This window comes from Mus caroli, unplaced genomic scaffold, assembly GCF_978045245.1.
Source record: "Mus caroli unplaced genomic scaffold, Mus_caroli_1 scaffold_19, whole genome shotgun sequence".
Taxonomy (NCBI): domain Eukaryota; kingdom Metazoa; phylum Chordata; class Mammalia; order Rodentia; family Muridae; genus Mus; species Mus caroli.
In genome coordinates, this window is record NW_028227274.1 from 31614736 (window position 1) to 31620968 (window position 6233).

At 42.9% G+C, this 6233-nt stretch overlaps 1 non-coding gene across 1 annotated transcript; it reads right to left on the bottom strand.

Annotated features, from left to right (window-relative positions):
- Window positions 1-2414: 2414 nt before the first annotated feature.
- Window positions 2415-2476, bottom strand: LOC115029951 (U7 small nuclear RNA). Its single transcript, XR_003835506.1, has one exon. It is a non-coding gene; the product is annotated as a U7 small nuclear RNA (small nuclear RNA).
- Window positions 2477-6233: the final 3757 nt, after the last annotated feature.

A 6233-nucleotide genomic window follows, 5' to 3' on the forward strand; every position in this document is an offset into this window, starting at 1 on the left:
CCTCTCTCTCTCTCTCTCTCTCTCTCTCTCTCTCACATACAGAGCAGTGTCGCCTTTGTAATGACTTCACAGAACATGGATGGAAAACAATTCCCCTGGTTTACTCGTTGTAAGACTGTTGCTGCTGTGTCAGAGCCTATGGCCTCGGGTGTGTTTATAACCAGCTCTGACCACCTTCCTGAAAGCTCCCATATGTCCCTTCTTTGTCTTAAAATTTCTAGGATTCCTTTTTCCTTATCAAAAAAAAATCATTTAACAATTCACTTATCTTATGGGCATAAGTATTTTGCCCACATGTATGTCCGTGTACCACAGGCTTGCCTGGTGTCAAAGAGGCCAGAAGAGGGCATCAGATCCCTTGGACTAGGGAGAGTCACAGTTGTGAGTCACACTCTGTGGGCGCTGGGAACTGAACTCTGATCCTTTGCAAGAGCAGCGAGTGCTGTTAACTTCAGGATAACATTTTTCATTCTTTCTTCTCAGTACTTCCTGTCCTGTTTCTTGTGCTGGCCTTGGCTATCACCCACAGGATAGTAACAAACAGCTCTGAGACTGGTCATTTATTAGGATTTAAATCTAGAATGTCCCCTGAACATTTGTATGTTAATAGATTAGTCATCAGTTGAAGAACTTTTGAGAACTAACTGGGTCATGAAGGAGGTCACATCACTGTTACCCTCATCCATTCATGGGTTTACACATGGCTAGACCAGTAGGAGGAGGGGCCTCACAGTGATGCTATGCCTTTGGAAGCATGAATCTTGTCCCTAGACCCTCCCTCTCCCCCCACCCCCGACCCCTTGCTTTCTGTCTTCCATGAGGTAGGCAACTTTGCTCTGTCATGCCACAGCCCAGAAACAATGGAGCAATTAAATACAGATTGAAATTCTGAAACTGTGAGCCATTTCCTCTACTCAAATGGTTTCTTTTGGATATTTCATTCCAGACATGAAAAATGACTAGCAAACCATCAGCATAATTTAGGTAAAATGTGATCTTTGGGATTCTAGAATGATTAAGAGATCAAAGTTATCTACCTAGTTGGGGCCAACCTGAACCATTTATTCTCAAACCCTCTCTTCCCTCTACGTAACCTCAAAATCCACCCTAGCAATGGTGGCTTCAGGGTGCACTTTGGGGGGGGTGAATTTTCTTGTTTGTTGTTATTTATTTTTTGAGATTACAATTTTTTATTTTAAATATTTATTTAACAACCCAACTGCAGTTTCCCCTCCCTCTTTTCCTCCCAGTCCCTCCTCAACCCCATTCACTTCTCTTCTGTTTCTCTTAGGAAAAGACAGGTCTCCCTTGGACATCAAACAGCCCTGGCATATAAAGTTGCAGTAAGCCTAGGTGCTTCCTCCCCTATTGAGGTAGATGAGGCAACCCAGTAAGAGGAAAGGGTCCCAAGGGTAGGCAACAAAGTCAGGGGCAGCGCCTGTTCCCACTGTTAGGAATTCTACCTGAAGATCAAGCAACACAACTGTAACATACATGCAGAGGGCCTACCTAGGTCAGTCCCATGCAGGCTCCCTGGTTGTTGGTTCAGTCTCTGTGGGCTCCTATGAGCAGTGGTTAGTTGATTCTGTAGGTTTTCTTTTCATGTGCTTGACCCTTCTGTCCCCTACAACCCCTTCTTCTGCAGGATTCCCCAAGCTTTGCCTAGTATTGGGCTGGCTGTGAGTCTCTGCATCTGCTTCTATCGATTGCTGAGTAAAGCCTCTCTGATGACAATTACACTAGGTCCTATCTACAAGTGTAGCAGAACATCATTAGCAGAGTCAGGGGTGGGCTCCTTCTCACGGCATGGGCCTCACACTGGACCAGCCATTGGTTGGCCACTCCCTCCATTTCTGTACCATCTTTACCCCAGTGCATCTTGTAGGCAAGACAAATTGTAGGTCAAACGTTTTATGGCTAGGTTAGAATCCCATTGCCTCCACTGGAAGTCTTGCCTTGTTATAGGAGATATCTGGTCCAGGCTCTATATTCCCCATTGCTAGGTATCTTAGCTAAGGTCACTCTTATAGATTCCTGGGAGTTTCCATTGCACTAAGTTTCTAGCTCATTACAGAGATGCACCCCACCCCATTCCAGTTTTCTCTCCCAGTATTCTCCCCCTCCATCTGCCCCACACCTGATCCTTCCTGTTTCCATCCGTACTCCCATTCCCCCATCCCAATCTTATCCCTTCCCCCATCCACCCACAATGTCTATTCTATTTCCCCTTCTCAGTGAGATCCACATATCTTGAGACCTTCTTCTTACTTAGCTTCTTTGGGTGCCAAGGATAAGCCTCGGTTTGGGAAAAGGTCCTGAGTGTTTGAGAGGGGCAAATGAAACCACTCAAAGTCAATGATGGGGTGCAAGTTGACAGCTCTGTAGTCTGCTCAAGATAGGTCTCTAGACAGCTACTGGGTTTTGTGACCAAAGTCAGAAAACCTGCTAGAAAAATTCTAAAAGAGGTGTGTTAGCTCTCTAGGTAGCTCTCTCTTGCAGACCAAAGCCCAGTCTTTCATTTACATATCAATTCAATCATTTACCCCAGGTTCCCTATTGATAATCTCATAAATCAGCATTTAATGACCTTAGCCCATTGATTCTTAGAAAAGGACAGCAAGTGCATTTTTTAAAATATAGCAAATGAACTCAGAGATCTCCTGTCTTTGTAAACACAAGCAACAAGATAGTTTGGTTGGATCTCACACTGAGATCACTATTTCCACCATGCCTGGACCTAATCTCAGAAAAGCCAGTCAAAAAAAGCCAGGTGTGGTGATGCATACCTTTAGTCCCAGCACTTGGGAGGCAGAGGCAGGCGAATCTCTGAGTTCGAGGCCAACCTGGTCTACAAAGTGAGTTCCAGGACAGCCAAGGCTACACAGAGAAACCCTGTCTTGAAACAAAAAAACAAACAGACAGACAGACAAAAAAGAAGGAAAGAAAGAAAGAAAGAAAGAAAGAAAGAAAGAAAGAAGGAAAGAAAGAAAGAAAGAAAAAAGAAAGAAAGAAAGAAGGAAGGAAGGAAGGAAGGAAGGAAGGAAGGAAAGAAAGAAAGAAAGAAAGAAAGAAAGAAAGAAAGAAAGAAAGAAAGAAAGAAAGAAAGAAAGAAAGAAGAAAAGAAAAGAAAAGCCAGCCTTCCATTGGATATCAATCAATCCAGGATGGGCTTGAACTCAGAAATTTGCTTGCCTTTGTAAGCATAAACAGTAAGTTTAACTGGGTGGGATATTGCTATCCCATTCCCTATTTCTTTCTTAATATCTTTCTGATAAGCTGGCTCATTAGTGCAGCTGCCTCTGTTCTTTTAGGTCTGTGACGCCCCTCATACAATTTATATTGCATCCATATATTTTGCATAGCTGGGAAATTCTGTTTATATGTTCTTGAACTCGTGTTTTAGAGTTCTTTCCTACAGCCTTAAGGGCTGTCTTGAAGGTCACAGTGTTTACCATTTTGTTGAGGAACATAGACACATTATCACTTTCTGGATCCATGCTGTTCCTAATTATCACAGAGTCTTTAATTTGTCAAGGAAAACATTTCCCAAAGGAGGAACATGAAGTAAAATATATACGTTATTATACAAACAAGACTAAAACGTAGTAACCATCAGCACCTGTAGAGGCCCACACCTTGCTAGCTGTCCTCCTAAGTTCTCAAGGAGCATGTCATACCATCCTTTCTCCAGCCACGCAGGACTTGGCATTTGTGTCTGTAGATTGTAGCATGGTTATCCTTTACAGCTAATATCAATTTATAAGTAAGTACTTGCCATATTTGTCTTTCTGGGTCTGGGTTACCTCACTTAGGATGATTGTTTCTAGTTCTATCCATTTGCCAGCAAATCTCATGATGTCATTGTTTTTAACAGCAGCTGAGCAGTAGTCCATTAGATAAATGTACCACATTTTCTTTACCCATTCTTCAGTTGAGGGGCATCTAGGTTGTTTCCAGTTTCTGGCTATTATGAATAAAGCTGCTAGGAACATAGTTGAGTAAGTGTCATTGTGGTATGGTGGTGTATCTTTTGTGTATATGCTTAGGTATATATTTGGGTCTTAAGTCATAATTGATTCTTAATTTTTTGAAAAACCAAATTAATTTCCAAAATAGTTGTACACGTTTTCACTTCCACTATCAGTGGAGGAGTGTTCCCCTTGTTCCACATCCTCACTAGCATGAGCTGTTGCTTGAGTTTTTAATCTTAGCCATTCTGATGGGTATAAGGTAGACTCTCAGAGTTGTTTTGATTTGCATTTCCCTGATGACTAAGGATGTTGAACAATTCTTTAAGTGCTTCTCAAATATTAGAATTCTCTCTGCTTAGATATGTACCCCGTTTTTATTTGGTTTGTTGATTTCTAGTTTCTTAAGTTCTTTATAAATTTTGGATATCAGCCCTTGAAAGAAACTTAAAATTCAAGGTCCATGACTCATGTGGCTTGCTAGTTAGGAGGGCTTTTGGGGCCAGGAGCAAAGAACAAAGGCTGTAAAGTCATCTCAGGAACTGGCTAGCCATAAAGATAGAGAAGACATACAAGAATGTCCAGACTGATCCGATGCCTCCCTATCTCCCACCCTTCTGACATGGGTTAAATGTTAACCAGATGCTCTGCTGTTACCTCAATCTCCATGTACAGTTTGCTGATGTTTAAACTGTCCAATTGTGTGAAGCTGTGCCAATTCTTCCCCTACCCCCATTCTTTTCCTATATAAACCCGTAACTTTTGAGCCTTGTTTTCGACACCTCTGTCTCCTGCATGAGATACGTGTCAGCCTGGAGCTCCGTCATTAAACTACCTCATGTGTTTGCATCAAGACGGTCTCTCGTGATTTTTTGGGTGTGCACTATCTCATGACCCGGGTGGGGGTATCCCCACGGAAGTCTTTCACCCTCTGTCGTATGTGGGGTTGGTGAAGATCTTTTCCCATTGTGTAGGCTGCCATTTTGTCCTTTTGGCAGTGTCCTTTGCCTTACAGAAGCTTTTCAGTTTCATGAGGTCCCACTTGTTATTGTTTATTATTATTTATTGTTGATCTTAGTGCCTGTGGGATTCGTGTTCTGCTCAGGATGTAGTCTCCTGCAGGGTGCACATTTTTAATTGCAGTCAACAAAGTAGGAGAATGCGGTGGGCTGCTGTGGGTGGTTCTAATTTGCAGTTTCTCATATCAGGCATCATCCTGTCTCTAGTTTCCTGCTTCTGCCACTGTCTGCCACAGGAAGTGAAGAAGAGTTAGGAATCCTCAGGTTCTGCTGTTTTCACACATGCTCTCTCCTCACAGAACCCTAATGCCAGCTTCACAGTGGCAACCTAAGCAGGTAGAGCTGACATGAAGCCTGGTGTGCATGATATCCTTGGTTCCATCTTGAGCAATATACACTTTTTTTTTTAACTCCACAAGCTTCCCTAGAATATTCCTAAAATGAAATTTTAAAAAGAAGATTGTACTGATTCATGACATACCAGAGAACTTTCTTGGATAGTTAATTCTTGCCAAGTCTTATTGGTACTGATAACTAAACACAACTTTAATAAAACCAGTGATGGTATTAAGTCACTCTAGGAAGTTGCTTTCAGTTGAGTAGGGAGGAGGAGTGTGTGTGTGTGTGTGTGTGTGTGTGTGTGTGTGTTCTCAGGTATCGCTCCTGTTTTGACACCATCTTAGTTTTTGAGACAGAGTCTCTCATTGGAACCTGGGACTCACTAATTAGGCTATGCTGGGTAGCCAGAAAGTCCCAGGGATTAACTGAGCTGTCTCTGCCTCCCCAGCACTGAGACTACAAGAACATACTAGCTGTACTGGCTAGTTTTGTGTCAACTTGACACAGCTGGAGTTATCACAGAGAAAGGAGCTTCAGTTGAGGAAATGCCTCCATGAGATACAACTGTAAGGCATTTTCTCACTTAGTGATCAAGGGGGAAAGGCCCCTTGTGGGTGGTGCCATCTCTGGGCTGGTAGTCTTGGGTTCTATAAGAGAGCAGGCTGAGCAAGCCAGAGGAGGCAAGCCAGTAAAGAACATTCCTCCATGGCCTCTGCATCAGCTCCTGCTTCCTGACCTGCTTGAGTTCCAGTCCTGACTTCCTTTGGTGATGAACAGCAGTATGGAAGTGTAAGCCGAATAAACCCTTTCCTCCCCAACTTGCTTCTTGGTCATGATGTTTGTGCAGGAATAGAAACCCTGACTAAGACACTAGCACACGGGTGGTTTGTGCTTATTTTTATATGTT